General features: G+C 39.6%; 1 protein-coding gene and 1 long non-coding RNA gene across 2 annotated transcripts in view; one reads left to right on the top strand and one right to left on the bottom strand.

Annotated features, from left to right (window-relative positions):
- LOC142014406 (uncharacterized) overlaps positions 1-6,543 on the top strand; it is a 39,126-nt gene extending 32,583 nt beyond the window's left edge. The window contains exon 4 of the long non-coding RNA XR_012645933.1: positions 5,966-6,543. This is a non-coding gene — a long non-coding RNA (uncharacterized LOC142014406). The remainder of the gene's footprint in view (positions 1-5,965) is intronic.
- The window catches only part of NOVA1 (NOVA alternative splicing regulator 1), a 205,990-nt gene that overhangs the window by 58,749 nt on the left and 133,742 nt on the right, over positions 1-13,499 (bottom strand). The gene's annotated exons all lie outside the window — the stretch shown is intronic.

The raw sequence follows: 13,499 nt of genomic DNA, 5'->3' as shown, positions 1-13,499 counted from the left end.
TCCTTTAAATCCTTTATTGAATGTTCAGAGAGGTTAAAGTTTTCCTCTATAGGTTTATATGTATTTCAATTCTTGTTGGCAGAGTTATCTCCATTCATCCTTTGGCTGCAGAGACTGTCCTGGTTTGTACAGTGTACACGGCAGAGGGGCATTGCTGGCACATTTAACAAGTCTGACACATTTAATCTTGGGGCTTAACAAAAATCTCAGCTATTCAATGCATTAGAAGGGCAATTTTTCCATCTTTGATATTCACAGGAATGGCACCCATCCCACTTAGTTTACTTCTTCCACTGGTCCTATGACAGGTAACCCTCCCACATCCTCACTCCCTCCCTTCCTTTCCTGATATATAAACTCTGGATTCTTACTATCTGCTCCAAATCTGATGAAGTGGGTCTTACCCACTAATGCACATTACCTAATAAAAAAAATTGTTAGTCTTTAAGGTGTTATAGGACTGCTTCTTTTTGCGACGCTACAGACTAACATGGCTACCCCTCTGATTCTACAAATATATTAGACGCAAGACAATAACCAAGGACAGGGTTGGTCTATTACTTCAGGAAGAGGAATAAAACAACAACAGAAAATGTGGAAATGGCAGAGGTGCTTAATGGCTTTTTGTTTTGGTTTTAAACAAGAAGGTTGGTGGCAACCGGATGCCAAACATAGTGATTGCCAGTGAATATGGGATGGGATCTGAAGCTAAAAGAAAAGAAAAAGTTAAACATTACACAGACAAGTTAAATATTTTCAAGTCACCAGGCCTTGATGAAATGCATCCTATAATACTGAAGGAGCTGACTGAGAAGATTAACTATTATTTCTGAAAAGTAATGAAAGATGTGAGAGATTCCAGAAGACTGGGAAAGGGGAAATATAGTGTCCATCTAAAAACAAAAAAAGGAAATAAGGGCAACCCAAAGAATTAAAGACCAATCAGCTTAACTTTTGTACCAGGAAAAGTAATGGAGCAAATAATTAAGGAATGAGTTTGCGAGGTAAGAAGATACTAAGAAGTAATCAGCATGGATTTATCAAGAATAAATTGTATCAAGCCAACCAGTCAGCTCTGACAGGGTAACAAGCCTTGTGGATGGGGGCAGAGGGGTGGGGGTGAGAAACAGAAGTGGTATAAACCAGGGAAATAAAACCTAGATGGAGCTACTATAAGGAGGGTGACTAATAGGTTGAATAACCATTCCCAATGGAATAGATTTAAATATTTCACAGTCCTGAGTCTGGTTCTGTTCAATATCTTCATCAATGCTTTAGATAATGGCATAGATATTACACTTTTAAAGTTTGTGTATGATACAGACATGGGAGGGGCTTCAACCGCTCTGGAGGATAGGATTATAATTTAAAATGATCTGGACAAACTGGAAAGATTGTCTGAGGTAAACAGAATGAAATTCAATAAGGACAAGTCAAAAGTATTCCAATTAAGAAGGAACAATCATTTGCACAAGTACAGAATGAAAAATGAATGTCTAGGAAAGAGTACTGCAGCAAACGAGCTAGGAGTCAAGGTGGACGAGAAGCTAACTATGAGTCAACAGTATAACTTTAATGAAAAAAAAAGAAAAAAAGCAAACATTCTGGGATGTAGTAGCAGGAGTGTTGTGAATACTCTGTACTCTTTGCTGATCAGGCTTCAACTAGAGTTCTGCACACCACGTTCCAGGAAAAAATGATGACAAATTGGGAAAAGTCGAAAGAAGAGCAACACAAAAGATTAAAGGTCTAGAAAACATGACCTGTTAGAGAAGACTGAAAGAACTGGGTTTATTTAGTCTAGAAAAGAGAAGACTGAGGGAAGACATAACAGTTTTCTAGTAGAAAAGAGGTTTATATAAGGAAATAAAAATATTCTCCTTAACTTCTGATGACAGAATAAACAATGGGCTTAAATTGCAGCAAGGCATGTTCAGGTAGGAAGTTTTTCCTATTTCCAAACTCTCAGGGTGGTAAAGCACAGATATAAATAAATGTGGCATTTTCCATCATTGAAGAATTTATAACAGCAAGTTAGAAAAACAACTGTTAAAGACGTTCTGAATGGTGCTGGGTCCTGACATGAGTGTGCAGGTCCTTGCCAGTCCTAGGACTCTATAACTGCAAACTTGTGTCTTAATTGTAAGATGAAAAATTTCTGAATTGTGTGGATAAAAAAGTGTTTATACTATCAAAAACCAATTTTCCCCATAAATGAGGTTACTTTAATGCTAACATAAAGTCCTAAAATTATATTTTAAAATTTAATTTAATTATTATTCAAGGTGGAAACATCAATAACTAGTTTTAGTAGCATTGAATTAAGCATCCCCAAAAGCTAATTCTTCAAAGAACAAGTGCATCATGCCCAGCAACAGTTGAAACATCTTCAGTATTGCTCTGCTAACATGTTTTAATCTGGATGTGGTCAAGCTACCTCAGTGGTGAAATGAACAGTTCATCCTCTATGGTCTCTGAGAAAAGACTGACTTCAAGACTGCTTCAAAAGAATTAGCATGTACAGCTCACCATTTTCAATACTAGTATAAAAACAATTACAACTAGGCTTGACAGACTTCAATGTTTATTTTTGCTATAGGGAGGTTTAGGTTGGACATTAGGAAAAAGTTCCTAACTGTCAGGGTGGTCAAACAGTGGAATAAATTGCCAAGGGAGGTTGTGGAATCTCCATCGCTGGAGATATTTAAGAACAGGTTAGATAGATGTCTATCAGGGATGGTTTAGACAGTACTTGGTCCTGCCATTGGGGCAGGAGGCTGGACTTGATGGCCTCTTGAGGTCCCTTACAGTCCTAGTATTCTATGATTCTATGCTTCTTTCTGAGCAATTTTTGTCTATTTACATTTTCAAGGTCGTGGAAAATAATGGGTATTAAGCATTTTTTATATTTTCATCAATTTAAATGTTCACACTTGTAGGAAACAATGGGAAGGTCAGACAGTAGGAAGATGGGTAATTATTTAATGATAATAAAAACTGAAATTCAAAAATATAAAAAGTGCCACAACTGTTGAAAGGCTAATTGTCAACATCATTTCAAAATATACAAAATAAACATCCATAAATGAAATTCTAGGAAAAATGCTGCCTGTAAACTTATTACTTTGCCTATATGTGTATTTCATCATTGTTAATGAAAATATTTTCTCCTCTGTGTGTTTCTGGTGACATCGACATTTAATGACATTTACCGAAAAAAATCTTCCTTCCAAGCCTAAATAAATCAAATAAAATGTTCATATCATGTACAGACCAAAAGCTGCAATGGCAGATATCAAGGAAATCTGCAAACTTCAGATGACACCAGAGTCGCATCTTCCCAGAAACACTGTCCAAGAAAAACAAGATTGTTTCAAAACTTGTAGACATGGCAAATTATATCAAAATTTGGACCATGAAATCTTTTAAGTTTAAAAGAATATGTAGATGAAACACATCTACACAGTCTCCTTAAGCATTTTAGTTCAGAGCTGGTTCAAGCTGAAATGAGTAACCTTTGGGGAACAGTTGTGTAAAGGACCAGCTGTATCAACCAGACAAGATTCTATTATAAAAACAAAAAGCCAATCTGACACCCATTAAAGTCAATGGAAACAGAATCATGTTTGGTAACAGAACAACATGAATCAAGGGCCCATTTGCTAATGCCATATGTTACTCAGATGAGACCAGAAAGATGATAATATCTGATAGCGAGACGCCACTTATCTTACCTTAACATATTAACCAAGCTCCAGAAAACAAATCTAAGTCTTCTATATTCACAACCTATGCAGGCTACAGATGGAGGTGGGTGCCACAATTGATTGTCCCAGTATGAACATCCACGACTGGTTGTAAAGTCCATCTGCTTTTCCCCTAAATCTACCATCACAGAGACTCCCCTCCCTCAAAACAGAACACACATAGCTACCTGGAATATGATTCAAATCCTTATTCATTCCTAAGGGTCTCTTACTTCTGGACAAATGGAAGAACTACAAAAATCTATGTAGTGTCAGAAGAAAGACCAATATGTCAGAAAAGGGGAAAAATAGGAAAATTCCTTTAAAAGGCACAAAAAGGCCATTTCTGCTACCAGTCAGACTTCTCTTCACTCAGGGAACAGAATCTATCCATGCTTACCAACTGAATGAGACCTGCTCCTTAGCACCTTAGGTTAGATCCCAATTCCAAATACTTTATCTCTTCAGAATGGAGAAATAAATCTGTATTTGCCTCTGAGATTGTGAAAACAGGCAAGGAGATGGAAAAAAAATTCTCTAGATTCAAAGGATTTTGCAGCAAACCAATTTATATATATTTTTAAAAAAAATCAGTTTATTTGCAATGGATTTGCTATCTTTACCTAGAAGAATCACTACACTTTGAACTTCACTTTTATATTGTGAATACGAAAAGAACTCTCCTAAATTATGACTTTAAAACATGTTTATGAAAATTACAGCAAAATATCTTCATAGCAACTCCATCCCCTCTTAGAAATCTCTTCACCTTATGGCTGATTACTTTTTTGGTGTCTAAAACTGACATTGTAATAACAGATTGGGATGTTCTCACATATAAGCTGATGGATATTTAGTTGTACGGAAAACTGTACATGTTCTCCCATTACATCTCTCTCAGTACCTTTCATTTGTGCTGCTCCTAGGGAAAACTTGAATGGTGAAGCCATATCAATATGACCACCTTGCTAGTATGTAATATCCTTCTTCCTCTGGTTTTGTCATTTCCTTGTCTGTTTTAGCTTGTAAACTATTTGTATCATGCCACCAAAATGGGATCCCAAACCTAACTGTTGGACTCTCAATATCACATAATAAGTGAATAAAACAAATCATAATTTATACTTCAAATCTTTATAGATGAAAGACATGCATCTGGCAATTCTTTGGGGGTAATTCTCAAATGAATCAATAAAAGAAAAAGAAGAATTAACTTAAATAAAGCCACTAGAATAGGAAGCAAAGGCTAAAAACATAAATAAAAACCAAGAAGATGCAGAGTCAATATAAATAACATTATAACAAAAATGAACGCATAGTAGTCACACACCTTAATCATGCAGATTTAAGTCTCCATTTTATACTTTTAACATCTAAATTTGATCATTCCACAACATTTCGTATAATACTGTATTTTAATCACCTTACTAATCTTGAATATTACTTGTATTGTGCAGTCTTAGAACATGAGACTTTCTATATTTGTAAATTTCTTGCTAACATGCTATGGAATGCAAAACCTGTGGGACTTTGGGACCTTAATTTAATCCTGTGGCACTGAAGATGCAGCTGTTCATTTATAAGCAATCATCACAGTTACTGAAGTTATAGTAAGATCAAATTTGAAAAGTCTCTCTCTTCAACTGTTAAAATGACAAAATTATATTAGAATCAGCATCATGGCTTATTAGAAATGTTCTTACCAGTTAATCCATTCCAAAGTTTAAAATTAAACCAACTATACTTGGAATTTCACCTGAGAATATCCAATAAAATTCAAAGCTATAAATATGTATCACAGATTATATATCAGTATTTGATTGTCATGGTGATGTTATGCTTCTCAGTATATTAAGAAGTCTCATGAATCATCACCCTGAAATATCACAGTTAAACACAGTTTAGTGTTATCCTTATAAATACTATTAATACCTTAATTTTGATTGTAGTCAACCTTAGTACTCTTAGCAGAGTTTACTCACATATTCTTTTTTTAGTAATTATATCGTCAGAACTTTTAAATAGAAACAGAAATGGTTTGCAGGCAATATATTTATATAATGCCTTTTTATTTAGAGCCATGGACAAGATGTAAAAGGGGAACACTAAACCATATCTGTAACAGTAAGTGAAGAACTGTCTTTCCTGAGGGAATGAAGTGGCTACATGTATATTTTGCAAGTGATTTTCTTAACTAAGAGTCTTTCTCCCTTTTCTAGGGATTGGATTGTGATCCAGAGTGAACGAGACAACCATCTGTATTCCCAGGGTTGATGTCTACAGTTTTCCTTTAATGGGTGAAATTTTACTGTATTTGGCAAATGAGGTGGAAGAACAAACGTTCTGAAAGGAAGAAACAGACAATAGGATGGTGTGCTGTCTTCATGGACACAATAACATTAGCTTAAGATTGCATAAGCTTCTGATAGGGAAGGATTTACTTCCTTATGGGATACCTCACAGAGGACTTAAAAGTGTGCTGGAAAAGAATGTTCGGTTGATCTTCTCCACTTCCTTCCTGTCCCTTGGGCAAAGAAATAGAGAAAGAAGATGATGCTGGAAGTGAATTGCTGACTATGCAAGTGGCATACAGTGCTGGGTTTTGATTGCGTGAGACATTGGTCCAACTTCTGTGGGAAAAAGGAGTTGGTTAGTGTGGATGGCCTTTACCTAGTGGAAAGGGAATCCACAGTTTTGAGGACAGGCTGGCTAGAGCAGCTAGATCATTAAACATCAGAAGAGGGGAACAAAAAGAGGACAGCATGAGCACTCAGTCCAGAATCAAAATTTATAAAGGTGCCAAAGGCATGAAAAGATGACATTATTTAATTGTTTATATACCAATGGTAGAAGTCTGGGGTGATTTATGTGTTTGGAATGTTAAAAGTTAATGGTGTATAATCTATTTAGGAAAGGGAAAAGGGGGACGTAGAGGGAAGGGTTTGGGAATTATATTTGCTGTATGACTTTTCAACACATAGGGAAAAAGGTTTCTAGTATAACCTTCAACTGCAATCAAACAACACTTTCTTTCTCATCTGCCCAGACAGCAAGAAATTAATTTTTATTATAATATTTCTTACAGAATACAAGATAAAGATTTTTGTATAACATCACCACAGTATCTCATCTAATAGTTAGCTGGAGGACATACAAAAATTGTGTGAGCAAGAGTTAGTCATATTAGTAAAAGACCTATAAAGTCACAAATCTACCACATGCCTTCAGATGAGTATTTTTTTTCCTGTTTAAAAAACACAAAACACTTCTTTTTTTGGCTCTTAGAGGCTTGTTAGAACCAAATGGATGACAGAAAAAGTAGGACAATGAAAAATAAAAAGGATGAATGTAACATATGGTTTCTCCGTGGGAGAAAATATAAAATGCTTTTGATTTTTAAGTAAAAAATGAGCTATTATCTGTAAGAAATCTGTAATGTGTAGAATGGCCTAATAAAAATAAGCACAATTTAAATGAAAAAAACCCTAAAAAAAATCTTATAAATCTGATAATGCTAATTGTTCATGTTCATACTCGTGGTCACACTCATTCCCTGAGCAACTTGGAGTTTTAAAATAAATTACTGCTATATGACAGAGAATACAAACAGACAGACTGAGATAATCCAATCACCATGATTGCTTCCTTCTTCTAAAAAAGAGAAAAAAAAATACCATAGTACAGTCTTTTAAATATATTATTAACAAGTGCAAGTACTACTAATCTAAACTAAAGGTCAAGTTGTACACATAACTAGCTTAAAAAGCACACACATGCCTGGTGGGTCAACATTAAAATTAGAGTAAATCAATTTTTGAATTTTTAAATACAAATGACAAAGTTTGAGAATAGTGAAGCACTGATCCTAATTAAAGATTGCAATTAAAGCACACTTCAATCAATCATTTTTGTACAAGTATTTTGCATTGCTATATTAGTTATTCAAATCATATTAAAATACAATCCAGATATATCATAATTTGCTCACTACTTGAAATTATTATCCTAAGACAAATTCATGATGTAAAACATTTGCACCCTGAGGAGGACTGAACTGTCTCCTTTTACCACCAGAGGTGCTATGACAGGTAAATGGTTCTCAAATATTTATTCTTTGGAAAGGACTGGGATGAAGCCATGGCAGTTTTGTCCACAGCTTGTGAATCTGCAGTCTCCTCATGCTACTTCATCACTGCCTTGCTCTGTGTCTGAAGCTAAACCTCTCAGAAAACAATTTGTATTATAAGAAATGTATAGTGATACACATAGGCCATGAGCTGATGGGAATAAGGGGACTTCGAAGTAGGCGGGGTCCTTTTGAAAAGGAGCCCCATCTGGACGAGACACGCGGCGGCAAGGCGCGTCAATTTCGAAGTGCCGCGGCTGCCCGCATGCTAATGAAGCGCTGAATATGCATTTCAGTGCTTCATTAGTAAACTTCGAAATGGCCATTTGCGTGGCCATTTCGAAGTTTGGGGCACGTGCAGACATAGCCATAGGCAAACGTAACAGGGAACTTGGAATAGAACACTGATTAGAAGAACTTTAGAACCCTGCATTAAACCTCAGGCAGTTCAGGCAACAGGAAGAGGGATAAGGTAACAGTAAGGCTATGACTTGATGGGGGAAAAAGTAGATTGTGCTAGGCTGAAAAAATAGCTCTAATAATGAGATCTGGCCAGAAAACAGAATTTCCTAACCATGGAAAAAATTATTTTTGGGGGAAGGGTGCGGGGGGACGGAATCTGTCTCAAATGAGAATGAAAAGAAGAAAAATCAGTTTTTGTAGAAAGAAAACCTCTGTTTTGGGGGGAATCAAAATAGAAAGTTTTGGCTTGCTCCTATGTTGCCATTCTCCACGGAAAACTACCTTCTGTGACTGCCCAGCTTCCCAGGGCGTCAACCCTTTGATGAGTCAGGAAACACCCAAAGGCAATTGACCATATAGCTGAGAAGACAGGAGGGGAGCCCAGCGTGGCAGAAATCAAGGAAGGTAGGCAGGTTTTGACAAAAATCAACACATCTGCAGAATTTGAGGTTTCCATCAAATTAGTATTTTCTGACAGAAAAGCGGTCTGAGGGAACTGACTCATTTTAATGCCGTCTTTGTCACTTCAACATTAATTCTTTTTGAAAGGTAAGCTTTAACAGAAGGCAATAACAGCAAGTCAGAATTAGAGCTCTCAGCTATAGCCTGTTTCAAAAACCAGTTATTGATTTTAGACTCCTAAAATTATATTATTTTTAAAATGGAGAGAAGCAATTCAAAAAAGACATTTTCTACTGATTGGACCTTGAAGTTTCTTTGTAGAACAAATGATTCCTAGCAGAGACATATATGAATGTAATTACAAAATTCGAGAAGAGTTCACTTACAATATCAATACTTACTTTGTCCCAGGTCACTTCCTGTAGAATTATTTCTACATATGTCTAACTAGTTAGATAGGTATCCACACACTAGGGCTACAGTTACACTACAGCGATCTGTTGGCAGAAGTCACTATCGGAAGCGATTTCCCAACAAAACTTTGATTGACAGATTGCAGCCACATGCAAAAGCTACTCAGAAGACCACTCCACTATGTTATCAGAGTGGCCAGACTGCCCTGACACTCTCTTGACAAAACAGGCACTGGAAAGCACAGCAGACAGGGCTGCCCATTACCCTGGATGCCCTGTCTGCCGACATAAGGTCTCTGAGAGCACCCACACAGCATTTTTTGTCAGCAGAACCTGTCACCCAAAGACACTCTTCCTCTTCTGGGAGAGGCAGAGGGCTGTGGCTAATTTGCCGAGTTTTGTCTAGATACTGTTGACAAATCCCATTTTGTGTGTAGGTGCTCCCTTAGTTTTATTGACAAAACTGAGGTTTTGCAGGCTAAACTCACTGGTGTAACCACAGCCTCTATGATTTGGATTAATGGCTCTCAGCCTTTCCATCAACGCTGAGTTGTTAATTGCCAGGAAATGTCCTGATATTTACTATTGCTTACATTTAAAATATCAACATAAAGATACAATTTGGTATCTTAAGGAAAAGGAAAATATTTCATGCAAGTTGTCATTTTTCTAAGCCACGCTGCTATAGGTTGGCACTACAGTACAGCTTCAAAAAACTGCTGGATCAGTTCTCCAAAGCGTGCAAGGACTTTGGGCTTACCATCAGCCTAAAGAAGACAAACGTACTCGGTCAGGATGTTGCTGAATCCCCATCAATCAGCACTGACAACTGTACATTAGAGGTTGTCCACGAGTTCGTTTACCCCAGGTCCACCATCACTGACACCCTGTCGTTGGATACTGAGCTAAATAGGAGGATCAGAAAAGCGGCCACAACTCTGTCCAGACTCAGCAAGAGAGTGTGGAATAACAACAAGCTGTACACTCACAACAAAATGCAAGTCTACAGAGCCTGCGTCCTCAGCACATTCCTTTATGGCAGCGAGACTTGGACCCTGTATGCCCACCAGGAAAAGAGGCTGAACATCTTCCACTTGCGCTGCCTCAGGCGCATCCTTGGAATATCATGGAAGGACAGAGTGACCAACACTGCCGTCCTCGAGCAAGCTGAAATCCCAACCATGCACACCCTCCTCAGGCAGCGGCGGTTCCGCTGGCTTGGCCACGTCCACAGGATGAATGATGGAAGGATTCCAAAAGGCATCCTGTATGGTGAGCTAGCCTCTGGCAAAAGACCTCCCAGACACCCCCAGTTGCGCTACAAAGATGTCTGCAAGAGAGACCTCAGAGAGGTAGACATCGAGCTGGACAACTGGGAAGAACTAGCAGACGACCGCAGCAGATGGAGGCAGGGGTTACACAAGGGCCTTTGTAGCCAGACAAAGTCTCCCCCTTACAAGCCAGCTTGCTCGCTGCGCCCCCCGCCACTGAGGAGCACACAGGGCACGGAAACGGCTGCTGACAGCACAGTCTTTGATGCCCTCATTGAGGCCCAGATATGCTAGCTTATCGTGACCCTGAGAAGCAGAAAGTACAGCTAGAAGGCTAACAGGCCAGACTGTCAACATGAGGGCGGGGGGGGGACACCCTCAGAAATCACCCCAGCTGGCATTGATCAATATGATGCACACACACAATCACCCAGAAGGGGACGTGCCCCACCCGCACAAAAGAATGTCCTGTACTCCTAAATTGTTTATCTTTTGTCTTACAAGTGAAAACTAAGTAGAAATGCCCTTGTAACAAACTGGTGTCACAAAGACAGACCAGTATGATCTGGCACCATAGATAAGAAAGAGAATACATAACCCAAAAGGGGTATAAAAGATGGGTCCAGCAGAACTCTAACTTTGAGTGCATTCAACCAACCTCCTGCTGGTCAGGTCAGGTGATTGCCTCCCGAGGTCCACTACTGGGGACGCCCAACCTCGTATTCGTCTTTCCGCGGAATTGAATGACCGATCCGGCTTGGCTACGCTGGTATCGAGAGACGCAGAGAGGGTAAGATACACCCATGCTAGGTCTCTGACTTTTTTTGTGCACAGCTAAAGAATTAGAGCTCTGTAACTAGTGTCAAGATATCATTGTGATAGATGGTAACAGATATCTTTGTATTGGATTATAACGTAACTTGTTAACACCTGTACTTTGCTAGCATATAAGAAGTAAACAATAGCCTTTTGTAACCGCACGCTTATAACTGTAGCTTAATAAACTTGTAACTAGTTAAGCTCTGAGCCTGACCCGGTTGTTAACCCTTTTTTCACTGCAACGCAGCCAGCACAACAAAAGAACTTTAACCGTTTGGTTACCACAGCCTGGCCGTGGGTGAAAGTGCTAGGAGCTGCCTGCTCTAACAGTAAAAAAACTGGGTTGCTTAGGACCCAGGGGAGTACCTCACCGCACATTACCCGGCCACCAGCTAACAGCCTTCAGAAGGGTGAGATGAGGATCAGACAGCTAGCAGAGGAGAAGCGAGAGCACAGAAAGCACACTAAGGACTTGCCAGACACCCACCACATCTGCAAGAGCTGCAGCAAGGACTGTCACTCTCTTGTGGGTCTTCATAGTCACAGTAGACACTGTAAATGAAGTCCTCAACTGAAACTATAAAGGGCACGATCCATAGTCTACGCAGACTGAAGGATGCCTACTACTACAGTACAGGTTGTACCTCTCAAATCTAGTACTCTCTCACCTGGTCCTAGAGAGAGTCTCAGGGATGGGGCCAGACTGGCATCCCAGACTGGGGCAGGACCCGTGTCAGCCAGAGTGCGCCAGGCCAGAGCAGGGTCAGAGGCCTCCTACCTGCCTCATGGCAGAGCGTGGGGCAGCCCGAAGCCTTGCAGCAGCCCCACATTAGCAGACGGCCAGGCCTGGAGTCTGGGGCAGCCCTGGAGAGCCCAGACCAGGGCTGCAACAGCCCCTCAGGAGCACAGACCTGCCTGGCAGCAGACCTCTCCTGGTCTGGCAAGGGAGGTGCAACCTATACACATAAAATAGTAAATCCCATATATATTGAGGCCTTTTGAATATTTACTTATGCATAAAATGAAAAGTTATGGACTGAATAACAACCATTAGCAAATTACTAATTTGCAACTGCAGCTTGCAAGGGATGTGAATAGTAACAAGAAGGGTTTCTACAGTCATGTTAACAATAAATGGATTACCAGAGAAGGCGTGGGGCCGTTACTGGATGAGGGAGGTAACCTAGTGACAGATGATGTAGGAAAAGCTGAAATACTCAATGCTTTTTTTGCCTCACTCTTCACGGACAAAGTCAACTTCCACATGACCGTCCTAGACAATGAAGTATGGGAAAGTGGAGGGCAGCCATCTGTGGGGAAGGAACAAGTTCTGAGCTATCTAGAAAAACTAGATATACACAAATCCATTGGTCTGGATTTAAATGTACCCAGGGGTATTGAGGGAATTGGCAGAGGTCATTGCTTAACCTTTGGTCATTATCTTTGAAGACTCTTGGAGATTGGGGGAGATACTGGATGACTGGAAAAAGGCAAATGTAGTGCCCATCTTTAAAAAAGTAAAGAAAGACAATCCAGGGAACTATAGATCGGTCAGCCGTACCGCAATCCCTGGGAAAATAATGCAGGGAATCCTCAAGGAATCCATTTTGGAGCACTTGGAAGAGGGGAAAGTGATCAAAAATAGCCAACATGGATTCACCAGGGGCAAGTCCTGCCTGACCAATCTGATTAGCTTCTATAACAAGGTAACAGGCTCTGTGGACATGAGGAAGTCAGTGGATGTGATATACCTTGACTTCAGCAAAACTTTTGATACAGTCTCCCACAACATAAGGACAAATGCAAAGTGCTCCACTTAGGAAGAAATAATCAGTGTCACACATACAGAATGGGAAAGGACTGCCTAGGAATGAGTACAGCAGAAAGGGATCTGGGGGTTATAGTGGACCTCAAGCTAAATATGAGTCAACAGTGTGATGCTGTTGCGAAAAAGGCAAACATGATTCTAGGATGCATTAACAGGTGTGTTGTGAACAAGACACAAGAAGTCATTCTCCCGCTCTACTCTGCACTGGTTAGGCCTCAGCTGGGGTATTGTGTCCAGTTCTGGGCACCGCAGTTCAGGAAGGATGTGGAGAAATTGGAGAGGGTCCAGAGGAGAGCAACGAGAATGATCAAAGGTCTAGAGAACATGACCTATGAAGAAAGGCTGAAAGAATTGGGCTTGTTTAGTTTGGAAAAGAGAAGATTGAGGGGGGACATGATAGCAGTTTTCAGGTATTTAAAAGGGTGTCATAAG

Source organism: Carettochelys insculpta, chromosome 6 (assembly GCF_033958435.1).
Source record: "Carettochelys insculpta isolate YL-2023 chromosome 6, ASM3395843v1, whole genome shotgun sequence".
In the NCBI taxonomy this organism is placed as follows: Eukaryota; Metazoa; Chordata; order Testudines; family Carettochelyidae; genus Carettochelys; species Carettochelys insculpta.
This window is presented reverse-complemented; position numbering and strand designations above follow the sequence as displayed.